Below are 17,569 nucleotides of genomic sequence, written 5' to 3'. Positions count from 1 at the left end.
TACCTCTATTGTTACTTGATTTACATGGAAATGTTAGGTTTCCATTACATCATGCACAATTATTCCATCATCCATGTTCAAATTGAAGCTAAAAGGCAGAGGTTTTCTAAAATTCTAACATCGTAGAAGAAGTACTCAAATGGGCTTCTTCCTGTAAGGATTACAGAGCTGAGCTTCATAAATCCAGATGACAAAAAAATACTATTAATCTTCTCATCACCCCTTGTCACCCATCCCATCCCACTTGTGACTGTATGACTGTAACTTGGTCGCTTGTATCCTTACGATTTATATTGACTGTTTCCTAATTTGATTTGATTGCTTATTGTACCCTATGACTATTAAGTGTTGTACCTGATGATTCTTGACTCTTGATGAATGTATCTTTTCTCTTATACCGAGAGCATTTGCACCAAGGCAAATTCCTTGTTTGTCCAATCACACTTGGCCAATAAAGAATTCTGTTCTGTTCTGTTCTGTTCTGTTCTGTTCTGCTCTGCTCTATTCTATTCTATGACCACTTAAATAGCAGCAGAAACTTGGAATTGCTCCAGGGATTGTCCAAACCTCAAGACAGGTCTAGCATTCCAGTACTTTATAGCAGGCATATCTTTGGAATCATTTTGCTGGTGGCAATATAAGCCTTCCTAGGCATTGCACTGTAACAGAGGGTGTGTGAACCCTTTCAAATCTGACTCTTTACATCTGAAAAGCCCCAAATAGAATTTGGTGGGTGTGGCAGGAGAAGGATACTGCAAAATCCCCATTCCCTCCCCCACCCCACTAACCTGCTTTCCATCTCTGTTCTCCTGTGCAGGGCAACCAAAGAAGATCCAGCCAATCAGCTGGGACCCGGGAGGCAGAGAATAGATGGGGGCGGGGCCAGTCAGAAGTGGTATTTGCAGGTTCTCCAAACTACTCAAAATGTCTGCTACTGGTTCTCCAGAACTGGTCAGAACCTGCTGAATGCCACCTCTGTTCTTACTGCCTAGATTTCATACTACAATGTAATTCAGATAAGGGGAGTGTGTAAATTTTGGAAGTCTAGAAGCTGTCTTGATTGTTGAAAGGCTCTTTTATCTATCCATGACCTGAACTGGCATGATGGTGTGGGTGACCATATCTGATGGCCTTTACTTATCAAAAGTCATGTATCAACTGCTTCCTCTTTTAACAATAGGGCCGTTGGTTTGGATTCATTGAAGCATGCCAGATGAAGTGTAGATGACTTATAGACCACTATCATCAAGAGAACTTCAGTATTTGCAAGAGCAAAGAGTAGAAGAGAGGCAAGATTATTTTCTTGTAATAGAGGCATAAGCCAGTAATCCTGCCCTGTCATACAATTAATCGATATGTTTGATTGATCTTATTAGGACAATGTCTTTGGTGGATTTCAGTATTAAGCATTACCTCTTTTGCTACCTTTTCCTCCTCCTCCTGTGTTTCCCTCCTCCCCCCGAAAGGTCATCTCTTTTTTAAAATGAGGACTAGTAGTTCTTCATAGAAGATTAAGTTTTAACTATGCTATAAAACTACGTGCGTTTTTTTCTATAATGAAAGGTGTTTAAAAGGTTCATTATGGCTTTAAACAAAATTACAGTTTACTTCTTTTCAGTGTCCAGACCGTAAATTCTTCTAAATCCCCACCCCCCGCCCTCTCCTTGTTGGAATTAACCAGATCAGATTTGATCAGGGCAGCCATCAAGTGTTCAGAATTCTAATAATTTTTGGGATTGCGACATTTGTTGCAAACATCTTTTTCATTTTCATATTCATAATATAATTTCATCCAGTTTTACCTATACAGGGCAGGGGTTGAAATTGTTTTTTCTCCTCTTTCTTTCTCTTTTTCTCTGAGGGAATGACTTCCTTCAATATTTTCAATTTATTTTTGCTGGCTACCTACAGAGAATGTCTCAGCTGGAGAAGCTTTTGGGGTGCAATTGACAGTTCCAAGAGGGGTCACTTCACATTTAACATGCCTCTTCCTTGGGGGCTTTGTTATGAAAATGTGGCTGAAATTGATAATTCCAGAGTGTTTCATTTCATTTTCTTCTTTATAAGCTCAGAGGTAGTATTCAGCAGATTCTGACCAGTTCTAGAGAACCGGTATCAGAAAATTTGAGTAGTTCAGAGAACTGGCAAATGCCACCTCTGACTGGCCCCGCCCCCATCTATTCTCTGCTTCCCACTGGGTCCCAGCTGATTGGCTGGCTCTTCTTTTGTTGCCCTGCACAGGAGAACGGAGCTGGAAAGCAGGTTGGTGGGGTGGGGAGGGAATGGGGATTTTACAGTAACCTTCCCCTGCCACGCCCACCAAGCCCCACCACGGCCAAGCCATGCCCGCAGAACTGGTAGTAAAAAAAATTTGAATCCCATCACTGTATAAGCTGATAGGAAAGTTGTCTCTAATTTCAGCACTACTTGTCACTCAGGTATTACGCAAACTTTTTTTTGGAAATATATCTAAAGAACGCAGGAAGCCTGACCCTGAAATTGAAAACAAATCCCTGATTTCTGGGTGTGATTGGAAGGACTTTATTATTAGCCAATCTCCCCCTTTCGAAAGCAGCACAAATCTTCACCTTCCTGCTGCCTTGCCATGAATCTGCAGAGTTCAGCCAAGGGGCTCCAGCGGGGAATCGCTGGATGGCAGCGGCTTGCAGGGACCCACTGAGTCACTCCCTTGGTTTGCTTTCTCTGGTTCCATCCACTGCACCCATCTCTCCAGGCCAGAATAGAAGCCCCCACTCACTCCAACCCAAATAGAAGTGTGCACAGAGACTGGCTGCTGCCCCTATCCTGCTCATAATGTTGCTGGTGCTGCCGCCACCACTTTCACGTCACCTGCAGCATGCTCTGAGCACACATTTTGTCAGCGGGTCACTCCCACTTGCATGCACACAAAGCGCAATGGGCCGTACCATTCCTCTTCTTGCCAGGGGAAACAACAAGTTTTCTCCCCTTCCCCCACAACGTTTCCAGCTTCTACTTCAGGAAACTGAGCCAGCAGGACTTCATCCAATGGAAAGGCAGAGTCCCGCCCTTTCATGCGTGGATTGGCTGCTGGGACACCCGGCTACTTGTCGCACACTGTGAATTGGCTGGGGACAAGTTGGCTTCTGCAAATTACCTGGGATGAGGGTGTGGGGGAGGAGTGTGGGTGGACCATGGGTGGGGGAGGGGCACTGGAGGGCCAGCTGAGCATGAATGCCCATGGTGGGTTGGCTGCAGTGGGGGTGGGGAGTATGGGGTGTAGGCATGGTCATGTGACCAAGATTAATTGTCCTAAAACCAGTGATTGGACTAGAAGACCTCCAAGATCATTTCCATGACTCTGTGTTCTGTGATCTGTTGCAGGTTTTTATCTGCAGAAAAATTATCAATGGTATCTATAGATCCATTTATCTTATTTTGGGTGGAAATGAATGAAAGGAACAGCTTTTGAATTTGCTTCAATGTTTTCAAAATAAACGGCCCTTGTTGAGGTAATTCCCCGTATTTGAGAGTAGTGTTTGAATAATACACACACACAGCACACAGATACACTGTACAGTAAATGTAGATTTTTACTTTCCATAAAGGTTTAAGCAAAGTTCAAGACAAGCAGTCCAAAGTCATTTACAGGTTAAATCAGTTAGTTTTCAGTCCAGGGATAATCCAATAGTAAAGTCCAGTGTTAAAAACAGTTCAGTATCAGACTTACATCAAATCCAGGAATAGCAGTCAATTAGAAGGAACGGCAATATTCTCCAACAGAAGGAAAAAGAGAGGCTCACTGAGACTTCTTCTGAGACTAAGATTAAGACTAAACAACCCAGGTTTCAGGCTCCATCTTATGGCCGTTTGAGAAACCACACCCAATTACATTTTTTTTGCATTTTCTTAAAGATTCAGTATTAAAATGTTTATCCTGGTTTATATATTTTCAACCCAAATAACTGTAAGGTGACTTATATTCCTAACAGCCCTCAACCAACACAAGAAGTAAAGACCACCCATGACCAAAGATTAATCATGGAAATGTGTGTGCATGTGTGATTCCTTTTACGATTAAGGAACTGGAAGTCGAGACATTTGGCGTTAGCATTTCTGAAAGTAGGGATGTGATCTGAGCAACAACTGCTTGTGTAGCTCTAATGGAAATTTATTTGCAGAAAGTACATGTTGTGAGCATGTTACTAGCTACCTCCTGTCAGAAGCAGTGTGCAAGTGCCCATGTTCTGTGCACATGTGCTTATGAACAAAAGCAGAAGGAAATTACCCATATTAGCAATATCTAGAGTAAGAGTAGGCAGACTGATGAAGAAAGGGGGGCAAAGTTAAATCCTCATTTGGCATCTTTGCCCTATTTAACGCTTGTGGTCAGAAGGTCATGTGGTCTTAAAGAATCACCTCCATGGAATGTGGAATGTCTAGCACAGTGTTTCTCAGCCTTAGCAAATTTAAGGTGTGTTGACTTCTCTGAGTTCAAATACAACCCTGATACAGCCCTCAATGAAATCAAGTTTGACACCCCTGCACTATACCAATCTGGTGCTTTCTCTTTCAATTATATAGACAAATATCTGAACTATATGGACAATTATCTTCAAATATTTGAGCATTGCTGGCTGGGAAATTCTGGGAGTTCAAGTCCACACATCTGGAAGCTGCCAAGGTTGAGAAATGTTGGACTATACAGTTTTGCAGGAAACAAGAGTGGAATCTATCCCAAACCAGTTCAGAAGCGGGAGTCTTTTCAACTAACTTTAGTTGTATTCTATGGCAGTATTTAGGATCGAAATCTGCAACAACATCAGCATCACAACTGTTCTTCATAGATGCAAGTCAAACAAGCGATGTTTGTGCAATTGGGATTTATTTCTTTTTATTTTCACAAAGTTTTTCCCTACACCAAGAGCAACAAACTATTCTATTACAGGAAACAAAGTAAAATCAAGCTTTAGATTGTATCTACTCCCCCCCACCACCATCAAGCACTGAGTAGGCTGGATCATTGGATGTCCTTGAGCAGAACAGTCTTTTTGCAGATATGGGGGAAATTGTTGGACCTTTCACAGCATATTCAGTTATTTCCATAATTTCTGTCATTTCCCTTATTTGAGTTTCAGCCTCTCTTTTGTGTTTCAGGTAGAAATGAAGTGAGAGAAGGGAAAAGAATTACTCAATGAAACTTTTGAAAAGACAACTGCTGTGGTTACCAAGATTCACAAACAATCTGCCAGAACTTTTGGAAACTATTTTGACTTAACCAACCCAAAGGATTCTTAATGCATTGCATCTGCTAATTAAGTACATTCCCCTTTATTTTTCTTCCTATAGACAGTCATAGACTCAAATGGAGCACATTCATGCCCCAAAGTCTCCTATTGGCTCTTAGAGTGATACTTTCTCATGGAGAAGAAAATTGGGAAGGGTAATAGCAATAGCACTTAGACTTATATACTGCTTTAACAGTGCTTTATGAGCCCTCTCTAAGCAGTTTACAGAGTCACCATCTTGTCCCCAACAATCTGGATCCTCATTTTACCGACCTCAGAAGGATGGAAGGCTGAGTGAACCATAAGCCTGTGAGATTCGAACTGCCAAATTGCAGTCAGCCAGCAGTCAGCAGAAGTAGCCTGCAGTACTGCATTCTAACCATTGTGCCACAGAGGCTCTAGAGTAAATAATTTATTTCTTGGAACCTTAGAAATGTTACTTTTCTGTCATACCACTTAAACATTCCACTTTATTCTGTGGAGGACTTACCTATTTTCTTGAGTTCTCTTAGTCCTGGGAGAAAAGCACACACAAGTAATTTTTTTGCTATTTTTCCTTCCTTGTAAATAATAACCACATTGTCTTGCTGTTTGGATGAGGGTCACACAAAGGCTACCTTCACACAACTTGCTTAACTGGGTCAGTAATAAATACAGCGGCTTTATTTCCACCATGTGGTACTCTTAGCTAACAAACATTCACTTTGGTTCAATACTTAGTCTGCTGCCCAAATCTGGTTAATATACAGTATGGCTTAACATACTGCATAAATACAGAAAATGAGCTCATGCACTAAATAGGGAAAGCATGCAATGTGTAGAAAGTAACTGTGTACAACAAAGCTATTTAAGACGAGACAGACAAGATAAACATTCCTTTGTTTGGTAATTGCCGTTTAACAAATTTGGCTGGTCAAATTATTATATGCAGTTCTTTTTTTAAAAAAAATTACTCAGTTTTCTGACAAGTTTTTTTGGGTGGCTTACAGAATGTGAGATCACCAGAAAATAGGTGGACAACTGATGGCATTCGTTATCTGGAACACTCATCAACCTCTAAGAATATGGCCAGTAAAGAGGATGATAGATTGCATCTAAGATATTTGGAAAGCATTTTTATTACACTAATGGGCCCACTGTGAGAAGACAAGAAAGGCCAAGTTGGGGAATGATTGTCCTGAAGAAATTCCATTGATGTGGTTGCCAAGAATTGATACAAATGTTATGGCATGCAATGAATGAATGAATTAATGAATGAATGAGTGAATGAATGAATGAGTGAGTGAATGAGTGACTGAGCAAGCTTATATTTAGTGGTGTTACAAGATCTATTGTGCAGATTTGAAAACCATTTTATTTAGAGCTGTTCAGGGGTATAGAACCCCAAAAGTTGCCCCAGAGATGCTTTTAGTGAAGGAGCAAGAAGGATAAAAAAGGTGCATGTTCAGTATATACAGAAAGAAATGGCAGAAAATAAATAAAAGCTGCTTACTTAATCTTCATTGGCGCCATACATGTTCTAAAAGGGAAACAAACAGTATTTCTTTTAATCTGATATGATAACACCCATTACTTCTCCAATGATGCCATCTCTATTACCTTCCACATATCATATGTCAGTTCCTTCAGCTTCAACTTGGCAGCTAGATCTATTTTAAGAGGTCAGTTATTCAAAAGGAGGGTAAAAACAGGCCAATGTTATAGCTCTGCCTCATGTGAATATGCTCTAGGGACACCAAAGATTTTTTTCCATGAAGGGAGAAGGATAAAAGGGGTACTTGTTTAGGTGGAGGGAGAATATGAAAAAAGGAGGGGCAGAAAATAAATAAAACGACTTATCGACATTCTATCTCCAGCTCCATCTTGCATGCCGTAAAAGGGAATCAAAAGGTAACCTGTCAACCCTGAAGCTGACCTGGCTGTGGCCATTTTGGGGCTTCAGTCCTGCCACTGTGGAAGCTGTGGGAAAGGGATAGTTGGGGTGCTGTAAAGATAGTTGGGGTGCTGTAGCCAAATAAAAACTTTCTCTTGGGAACCAAGGACATTCCCACCAGGTGTTCAGAAGAAGGGGACTGGAGTCATCTAAGCAACTGGACTTTATCCTGATTGAACCATGTGGCTGATTGTTTGGAGAAAGTGAAAGAACCTTTTCTTTTAATTAGGTGAAAACCACGGGAATATTTAGAGTCGGTTTTCACCAGTTTGTGCCAATATGACATATCCAATAAATCTATTCTTTGAGGAATCCACCTGCCTTGGAGTTTTGATTGCTATGAGTGTGTTACTTGGTACCCTGACAAAACCATTCTAATCTGATATGATGATAACAACAATGATTGCTCCCACTATGCCATCACTACCATCTTCCATAGCTTGTTTATAAATTCCTTCAGTTCCAGATAAAAATATGTCTAATTTCACAAACATGGAGTGAAAGGAGCCAAAAGATACACTTATGTATCATGTAGAGCTCATTAGTTGGTCCATTTAAAGTCAGCTAACTTTTTGGCATCGTCCTCATTATTTGGATACCAAGCATTTACATCTGGTGGATCCTGAACTGCGGCCCATAACCCTTCCTGAGGAAATCCATTTTACCCACAAAACTGTATCTACTGGAAAAAACATTTGGATCCTGTAAATCAGCAATGACCTTAAATAAGAGAAATAAGCATTTTTTTAAAAAATGACAAACCCCGTGGTAATGAAGGATTTTCCTTTTGTATTAATTATGGGAAAATCTGGTGACTGATTCAGCTTCAGAACTGATAGAAAAGTAGTAAAGGACTACTTTACTACTCCTCTGTCAAGGACCTTGGAGTTCTTATATCAAATGACCTAAGTGTCGGAGCTCACTGTAATAGCATTGCCAAAAAGGCATTAAGAGTTGTAAATCTAATCTTACGAAGCTTCTCCTCTGGAAATATCGAATTGCTAACTAGAGCATACAAAATTTTTGCCAGACCAATACTCAAATACAGCTCTTCAGTCTGGAATCCGCACTGTACATCAGACATTAAAACAATTGGGCGAGTCCAGAAGTATTTCACAAGAAGAATACTATACTCCTCTGCTTGCAACAGAATACCCTATATCATCAGAGGGGCTTGGACAACCTTGAACTACGCCACCTATGGTTAGACTTAAGCGTAGCACACAAAATTATCTGCTACAATGTCCTACCAGTCAATGACTACTTCGGCTTCAACCGCAACAATACAAGAACACACAACAGATACAAACTCAACGTAAACTGCTTCAAACTCGATTGCAGAAAGTACGATTTCAGCAACAGAGTGGTCAATGTCAGGAATGCACTACCTGACTTTGTCGTTACATCCTCTAACCCAGAGGTGGTATTCAGCACCTACTCAGGCGAACCGGTAGCAAGATTTTGGTGTGGGTCGCCGAACCAGTAGCAACATCTAGCTTAAGTTGAAAGGGAATTTGGAGGTCTTCTAGTCCAACCCCCAGCTCGGGCAGGAAAACTGAGGATGCCAAACTCTGAGTAGAGGTCCTGGGAAAGGTGTCAGAATAACATTTAGAAGAGACTTTGAGGGGAACCCTATACCATTTCAGAGAAATGGCTGTCCAGTCTTTTAAAAATTTTCCAGTGATTGATCACCCAGAAATTCTGGGGACAAGCAGGTCCACTGGTTAATTGTTCTCATGGCCAGGAAGTTTCTCCTTAGTTTTAGGTTGCTTTTCTCTGTTCAATTTCCATCCATTGCTTTTTGTTTGCATTCTGCTTCTTTGGAAAATACATTGTCCCCCTTTCTTTGTGGCAGCCCCTTAAAAGCCTGTTGCCTATCGCACTCTTGGGCAAAGCACGTGAGCCATTTTCTCCTGTCAGTGGTCCATGAAAGTACATCTATAGTATGTAAATAATAAAGTCAAAAAAAGGTGAACAACGTTTTTACAGAACTATAGATAAGTTGAGGCTGGGTGTGACAAGGAATGGCTGGGAAGGGAGGGGCCAGTTGAGGCAGCCCTCGACGTGAGTTGGCCACACCCACTCAGTCACATGACCACCAAGCCATGCCCATAGTCACATGACCACCAAGCCACGCCCACAGAACCGGTAGTAAAAAACTTTGAATCCCACCACTGCTCTAATCCCCATTCCTTTACCCTCAAACGATCCACTATTGACCTCACCCCATTCCTAAGAGAAAGGGGCGTGCATAAGCGCACTATCGTGCCTCCCGTCCCTGTCCTATTGTCCCCATTTATTCATACCTATTTCCTGTATTCTTACACATGTTTATACTTATACCTATTATCTTGTAAGTGATTGACAAATAAATAAATATAAATAAATAAATAAAATAAAGGCTTCATACCATTCCACCTCTGCTTCCTCCTTGCCTGCCCTAAAAGGGAAGCAGAAGATAAGCGTTCAAATCTGATATGATATCATCCATGACTTCTCCAACCATGCCCTCAATACAAGTTTTGTTATCTGGCATATGAATTCCTACATTCGACAAATAAAATATAAACAGTGTTTCATATAACCTGCAAGGAAAATGACCCAAATCACACACATGTATACAATTGCTTGGATATTTTTCCTTCATCTTGTCAATATTTTTTCCCCTCCACACAACAAAAATATCTACACAGAAACATCACTTGCAGTGAATTTTTGCTTGTATGAGATTTATAGATTAACCCAAAAGCAGGTGAGTGAGTAAAAAGGATCTTTAATAGCTCTTTAGATTAAAGCTCTTTCCAGAATCCTTTCCCAATATGATCACATTTCATCACATGGATTTCAGTTCATGTTACTTACCTAATCAAATCAAGGACAAGGTTACCAGCTCATTGATCCATCAAATTTAAACTGGATAATTTTCAACTTGCTTGTTTTTTTTTTTAAACAAAAATTGTTCTATGGATTACTATGTTGTGTGCATGGGAGTTATTTGATCTGTTTACCATTTAATGCATTATGGAACCTGCAGAAAAATGGTTTGTCAGAGCGTTTTGTGTGTAACATAAAGTAGTAGACTAGGTTACCAAGATATACTTTTACTTTATTAAAACTATCTCGATATTCGTGCTTCGCTATGAAACTATGTGATCAGGCTTAGTTTTTGGGGAGCTGTGCGTGCATATGTGTCCCAGCCCGCTCCTCGGACATGACTCCTGCTATAGACCAGTTATGACCATTAATGATTGAAACCAACAATAGAGACAAAATTGTGCATTTGCCAGACATCTGTATAAAAAGATTCAGAATCCTGTACACAGGAGCCTCTATGGGTTGGGTACAAGATTTAGCAAGGTAAGTGAACCCAGCAGTGAAGAAAGACTGCAGTAGCACAGTATATCTGGCCCATTCTGATCATGCAAAGCTACTTTCTGAATCAGTTTCATTAAGCCTCCTCTGTTATGCCCCTTCTACCTCCTTCACCTCTTCCTACACCATATAATCCAGAAAAATAACATGATAGTCATTATTGCATATAGAGTTTTATCTCTCCATGAGTACGTCCTCAGTATGATTTCCCATGCAACCTCTCAGTCCCAAGAGGGGGTTGTTACCCCCCACTTGGCTGAGGGATCTATTTTCAGTTGTCAGATATTGGAAAGAAAAGTACACACAGGCCAAATGTTTTGGCTCTGCTTGCTGTGATTGTTCTCCAGGCACTATTGAGATGCTTTTGGTGAAGGAGAGAGAAGGATATGAGAAAAAACTTCTTCAGATGAAAGAACAATATGAAAAAAGCAATGGCAGAAAATAAACAAAAGTTACTTACCCTCCTTCCACCTTGCCTGCTTCTACCTCCTTGCCTGTTCTAAAAGGGAAACAAAAAGTGATTGTTCTACTCTGACCCATGACTTTGGTTCTATCTGTTGTAGTTATTCTCTGTGGATTCTGGAGATGCTTTTAGTGGAATAAAGATAAAATGGGTGCTACTTCAGTTGGAAAAAGAATATGAAGAAAGGAATAGCAAGTAATAAACAAAAGCTACTTATCATCATTCCACCTCTACCCATGCCCTAAAATAAAAATAAAATTGAGGATTTTAATCTGATATGATATCACCCTTGACTTTTTCAACTATGCCATCATTATGAACTTTAATGTCTTGTACATGAATTCCAGATTAAAAATATGTGTTTTTTTTAAAACACAACATGGAATGAAAGAATCCAAAAGGATGCACCTGCGGTAAACTGTCCTGACAGAGTTTATCTTTCCTCATTTCAGTAAGTACTCTTCCACATGCTGCCATGACGCAGCAAGTTTGACACCCCTGCTCTAGTGGATGCAGTGAGAATAAGTTTTAGCTTCTCTCTCCTGCTTTCTGTTTCCAGAGCTTAAAATCTTCTCTTTTTCTCCAACCATCATCCCTATCTATCTGCTTTAAGGTTGCCTGCCTCCATGGTTCTCTATGAATTCATCCTTTAAGCATTCCAAACACCTTCAAAAATTTTATTGGAATTTTTCCTGGAATAGTGTTGTGGCCCGCCAGAGGCTGGCGGAAGTGGCAGCAGAGTTGGACAATGAGGAAGTTGGGGAGGAATCTGGGCCAGTCCAGGAGGCTGAGGAAGGCTCAGATGAGGAATCTGCATCAGAGGCAGAGATGGGGCCAGGGCAGGCTGTCAATCATCAGCTGCCTTTGGGCTCTGACAGCAGTGAGGCAGGGGAGCAGCTGGAACCAATTCTCAGCCTGCACATGCACAGAGCCCCAAAAAGGAAAGAACAATTATGAACTCAGGGTCGATGTGGGAGTAAGGCCACAGGTGGATGATGATTGGCCCTTTGCATAAGGATTAAAAGAGGAGCAAAGTGGGAGGGGGCTTTTGCATGAAACAATTTGTTCATTCATTCCATCATTGTGAAGTTCTGTCTGTGCATCCTGAGACTCCGTGCTAAGCCCTTCCTTGTCAGCACTGTTTTTGAAAATATTTACTGAGCAGCTTTCCAAGATAGATAAGATTTGAGCTCCTAATTATACCCTTGAGAGACTGTTCACCAGGCCATTGGCTAAATGTGAATGCAAAAAAATTCACATTCGTTTAATAAAAGGTGTTTGGTTGAGACAAAGATCCTGCTTAGGGCTTTTGGGGGAAGCCTAGGACAGAGCAAATATGCTTACCAAAACAGTAAAGACTTCGTGGAAATGGGAGACATTAAATACATATTAACTTACTCTTTGTCTGCCACCTCTTCTTCCACCACCACCACCACCACCACCACCATTATTTCCATACTACAAAAAGGAGGGAAAAAAAATTAAACTGGATTCCCTTCTAAATATTCTGTCATATTTTCAGCATGTGAATCGGACTTGTTTGGGCCACTGCATTTTATAGAATTCAAATGGGACCCTTTAGAATTTGCAAAGGGTATTATTACATTTTATTTTAATTCATTCAGTTTAGACATGGCCCAACTTCAACAATAAAAGCTAACAACAGAAAAAAGAGTACAATAAAAGGATCAAAGATGGCGAAAACATGACATGGCCAAAGTCAGTTAAGCCATGACAACCATTAGAAATATACAGCATCAAGGAAGCAATAAGCAAGTCTTTAAAGAAAAATCAGGCCAAATATTTTGGCACTGCCCTCTGTGGTCATGCCTTGGGGATTCTGCAGATGCTTTTAGTATTAGAGGGAAAAATATAAAAGGGGTGCTTGTTCAAACATAAGAAGAACATGAAAGAAAGAAATGGCAGAAACTAAAAAAAGCTACTTGCCATATTTCCAGTTCTACCACCACCAAGGCCCTGAAGGGAAACAAAAGGAAACCCAGATAACACCCATGATGTCTCCACCCATGGCATAACACATGTTCACTATCTCATATATGAATTCATTCATTCTTCTGTTAGCTTACATGTGTTGTTTCAACACAGCATGGACTGATGGGGGCCCCCAAAAATTTGCATGTGTATTAAATTGTTTTCAAAGGTTTTTTTATTCATTTTCTTCTTCCGGTTTTCAATACCATTCCATATACTCACATCAACAATACAAATAGATCCCTTTCTTGTGATTCCCTCACAGTTGTGGTGGTGTTGATAAAGTAGTTGCAACCAATTCTCATATGATCATTGTTTGGTCAAGAAGAGTAAAGTTAAAGTAAGATAGTAAGGACAGTCCTGAAACATCCTCATAGTGGAGAGATGCTTTCTGATTCACAGTTACCTACTCCTCTCTCTCTGGTGAACTCCACCTCCACCTCTTTCTACTCCAAGTAAATCAGAAAATTAAAAGGGAGCTGTGGTTAGAGAAACAGATTTCTCTGTCCATTGGAATCTCCTTGACATGATTTGCAGCTAGGGGAAGTAAAAGGAGCCTTCAATCCTAATGCACGATACAATATAGACCTCATGCAAGGGCAATAGTGGAATTCCCTTGGGAGAAATAAAAAATAAATTATGAGAAGATGCAAAAATGCAGATCAAAGGTCATGAAGTGTGAAAATATGGTGAAGGACTTTGATATACCAAGTGGCTGGAAAAGCTGGCTGGGTTTTTCCTGCCCTCCCTGTGATTGTCCGATGAGCAAGGCAAGAAGAACTCTCAGCTCCTCTCTCATGCTTTTTCTGTTTCCAGGTCTTAAAACATGGTGGGCTTTTTTTTTTTTCATTTTGCAAAAATCCCCTCTGCTTCATAAGTTCATGTTCATGGCTTTCTATAAATTCATCCTTTCAACATTGCTTACAATATCCAAATTCCTACTAGAATTGCTCCTGGAATATCAGGGGATGTTTCAGGGAATTGATTCTCAAAAGAATGTCTATGGTTACATAAAGGAAATGGGAGACATCAAATCCATATTGACTTACTCCTAACATACCACCAGGTCCACCTCCGCCACCCTGCAAGAAGGAGAAAATAAGACCATCGTGGATTATGAATGCTTTTGAAACTACATTGTCAGAGTTCACATTTTGACACAGGTAAGAACCTGGGCCTCTTTAGTACTGTACTTTAATGAAATAAAATGGGGCTCTTTGGAAGCTAAATGTGGTCCAAAAGGCAGTGGCCTAAGCAAGAATGGGGACTTCTAATTGTTAGCCATGTGCCACCAGTGCTCTGCAACCCACATCAATCATTCCCTGTATTATTAAAACAAAATGGCCTTGGTATGCATAGAAGACATGTTTGCAAAAGGTGTGATGGCTCTCTATTCCTGGCTGTCTACAAGTTCATTCTCCTCAACATTTCTTATAACATCCAAAGTCCTACTAGAATTGCTCCTGGAATATCAGGGGATGTTTCAGGGAATTGAGTCTCAAAAGAATGTCTAAGGTTACATAAAGGAACTGGGAGACATCAAATCCATATTGACTTACTCCTAACATACCACCAAGTCCACCTCCGCCACCCTGCAAGAAGGAGAAAATAAGACCACCGTGGATTATGAATGCTTTTGAAACTACATTATCACAGTTCACATTTTGACACAGGTAAGAACCTGGGCCTCTTTAGTACTGTACTTTAATGAAATAAAATGGGGCTCTTTGGAAGCTAAATGTGGTCCAAAAGGCAGTGGCCTAAGCAAGAATGGGGACTTCTAATTGTTAGGCATGTGCCACCAGTGCTCTGCAACCCACATCAATCATTCCCTGTATTATTAAAACAAAATGGCCTTGGTATGCATAGAAGACATGTTTGCAAAAGGTGTGATGGCTCTCTATTCCTGGCTGTCTACAAGTTCATTCTCCTCAACATTTCTTATAACATCCAAAGTCCTACTAGAATTGCTCCTGGAATATCAGGGGATGTTTCAGGGAATTGAGTCTCAAAAGAATGTCTAAGGTTACATAAAGGAAATGGGAGACATCAAATCCATATTGACTTACTCCTAACATACCACCAAGTACACCTCCGCCACCCTGCAAGAAGGAGAAAATAAGACCACCGTGGATTATGAATGCTTTTGAAACTACATTGTCACAGTTCACATTTTGACACAGGTAAGAACCTGGGCCTCTATACTTTAGTAAAATAAAATGGGGCTCTTTGGAAGCTAATTGTGGGTCAAAAGGCAGTGGCTTAAGCAGGAATGGGAGCTTCTAATTGTTAGCCATGTGCCACCAGTGCTCTGCAACCCACATCAGTCATTCCCTGTGTTATGTCTGGGCGATGGGTCCCAAGGAGAGACGACCCGAAATAGTGACAACAGCTCTTTATTAGGAAACCAGATACTGAGACAAGACTCCCAGCCGAGGCAGCTCCTTTTATAAAGCTGGCTGCGGCTAGGCAGCCTATGACATGCATTTGAGCTTGCCGCGCTTGGTTTTACCCAATCGCGGCAGCCGAATAAGAACCAATCAGAACGCTTAGTTTTGTCCAATCATGGCCCGGCTTTTCCGGACCAATAGGAATGCAGACCTACAAGCCTGCTAGTATGGAACACCCTGTATTATTAAAACAAAATGGCCTTGGTATACATAGAAGACATGTTTGCAAAGGGTATCATGGCTCTCTATTCCTGGCTGTCTACAAGTTCATTCTCCTCAACATTTCTTATAACATCCAAAGTCCTACTAGAATTGCTCCTGGAATATCAGGGGATGTTTCCGGGAATTGAATCTCAAAAGAATGTCTATGGTTACATAAAGGAAATGGGAGACATCAAATCCATATTGACTTACTCCTAACATACCACCAGGTCCACCTCCGCCACCCTGCAAGAAGGAGAAAATAAGACCACCATGGATTATGAAAGCTTTTGAAACTACATTGTCATAGTTCACATTTTGACACAGGTAAGAACCTGGGCCTCTGTACTTTAATGAAATAAAATGGGGCTCTTTGGAAGCTAATTGTGGGTCAAAAGGCAGTGGCCTAAGCAGGAATGGGAGCTTCTAATTGTTAGCCATGTGCCACCAGTGCTCTGCAACCCACATCAATCATTCCCTGTATTATTAAAACAAAATGGCCTTGGTATGCATAGAAGACATGTTTGCAAAAGGTGTGATGGCTCTCTATTCCTGGCTGTCTAAAAGTTCATTCTCCTCAACATTTCTTATAACATCCAAAGTCCTACTAGAATTGCTCCTGGAATATCAGGGGATGTTTCAGGGAATTGAGTTTCAAAAGAATGTCTAAGGTTACATAAAGGAAATGGGAGACATCAAATCCATATTGACTTACTCCTAACATACCACCAAGTACACCTCCGCCACCCTGCAAGAAGGAGAAAATAAGACCACCGTGGATTATGAATGCTTTTGAAACTACATTATCACAGTTCACATTTTGACACAGGTAAGAACCTGGGCCTCTATACTTTAGTAAAATAAAATGGGGCTCTTTGGAAGCTAAGTGTGGGTCAAAAGGCAGTGGCTTAAGCAGGAATGGGAGCTTCTAATTGTTACCTATGTGCCACCAGTGCTCTGCAACCCACATCAATCATTCCCTGTGTTATGTCTGGGCGATGGGTCCCACGGAGAGACGACCCGAAATAGTGACAACAGCTCTTTATTAGGAAACCAGATACTGAGACAAGACTCCCAGCCGAGGCAGCTCCTTTTATAAAGCTGGCTGCGGCTAGACAGCCTATGACATGCATTTGAGCTTGCCGCGCTTGGTTTTACCCAATCGCGGCAGCCGAATAAGAACCAATCAGAACGCTTAGTTTTGTCCAATCACGGCCCGGCTTTTCCGGACCAATAGGAATGCAGACCTACAAGCCTGCTAGTATGGAACACCCTGTATTATTAAAACAAAATGGCCTTGGTATACATAGAAGACATGTTTGCAAAGGGTATCATGGCTCTCTATTCCTGGCTGTCTACAAGTTCATTCTCCTCAACATTTCTTATAACATCCAAAGTCCTACTAGAATTGCTCCTGGAATATCAGGGGATGTTTCCGGGAATTGAATCTCAAAAGAATGTCTATGGTTACATAAAGGAAATGGGAGACAACAAATCCATATTGACTTACTCCTAACATACCACCAGGTCCACCTCCGCCACCCTGCAAGAAGGAGAAAATAAGACCACCATGGATTATGAAAGCTTTTGAAACTACATTGTCATAGTTCACATTTTGACACAGGTAAGAACCTGGGCCTCTGTACTTTAATGAAATAAAATGGGGCTCTTTGGAAGCTAATTGTGGGTCAAAAGGCAGTGGCCTAAGCAGGAATGGGGACTTCTAATTGTTAGCCATGTGCGACCAGTGCTCTGCAACCTACATCAATCATTCCCTGTATTATTAAAACAAAATGGCCTTGGTATGCATAGAAGACATGTTTGCAAAAGGTGTGATGGCTCTCTATTCCTGGCTGTCTACAAGTTCATTCTCCTCAACATTTCTTAATAA

At 40.9% G+C, this 17,569-nt stretch overlaps 2 long non-coding RNA genes across 4 annotated transcripts in view; one reads left to right on the top strand and one right to left on the bottom strand.

The window, feature by feature from the left end:
- The window catches only part of LOC148124938 (uncharacterized), a 147,577-nt gene that overhangs the window by 61,774 nt on the left and 68,234 nt on the right, over positions 1-17,569 (top strand). The window lies entirely within an intron of this gene.
- LOC148124939 (uncharacterized) lies at positions 3,550-15,918 on the bottom strand. Of its 3 annotated transcripts, none has more exons than XR_015744826.1 (9): positions 15,892-15,918; positions 14,077-14,109; positions 12,983-13,012; positions 12,434-12,493; positions 11,033-11,071; positions 9,611-9,640; positions 6,760-6,786; positions 5,758-5,781; positions 3,550-5,122 (listed from the first exon to the last, which is right to left on the bottom strand). It is a non-coding gene; the product is annotated as an uncharacterized LOC148124939 (long non-coding RNA). The 3 variants fall into 3 exon arrangements; XR_015744825.1 differs by lacking the exon at positions 15,892-15,918 and adding an exon at positions 14,587-14,613; XR_015744824.1 differs by lacking the exons at positions 14,077-14,109; positions 15,892-15,918 and having other exon boundaries at positions 12,983-14,068.

The sequence above is a fragment of the Pseudonaja textilis genome, chromosome 10, assembly GCF_049901715.1.
Source record: "Pseudonaja textilis isolate UNSWEBS1 chromosome 10, rPseTex1.2, whole genome shotgun sequence".
Classification (NCBI taxonomy): domain Eukaryota; kingdom Metazoa; phylum Chordata; class Lepidosauria; order Squamata; family Elapidae; genus Pseudonaja; species Pseudonaja textilis.
Note: the sequence above shows the minus strand (reverse complement) of the source record. Positions and strands in the feature narration are given on the sequence as shown.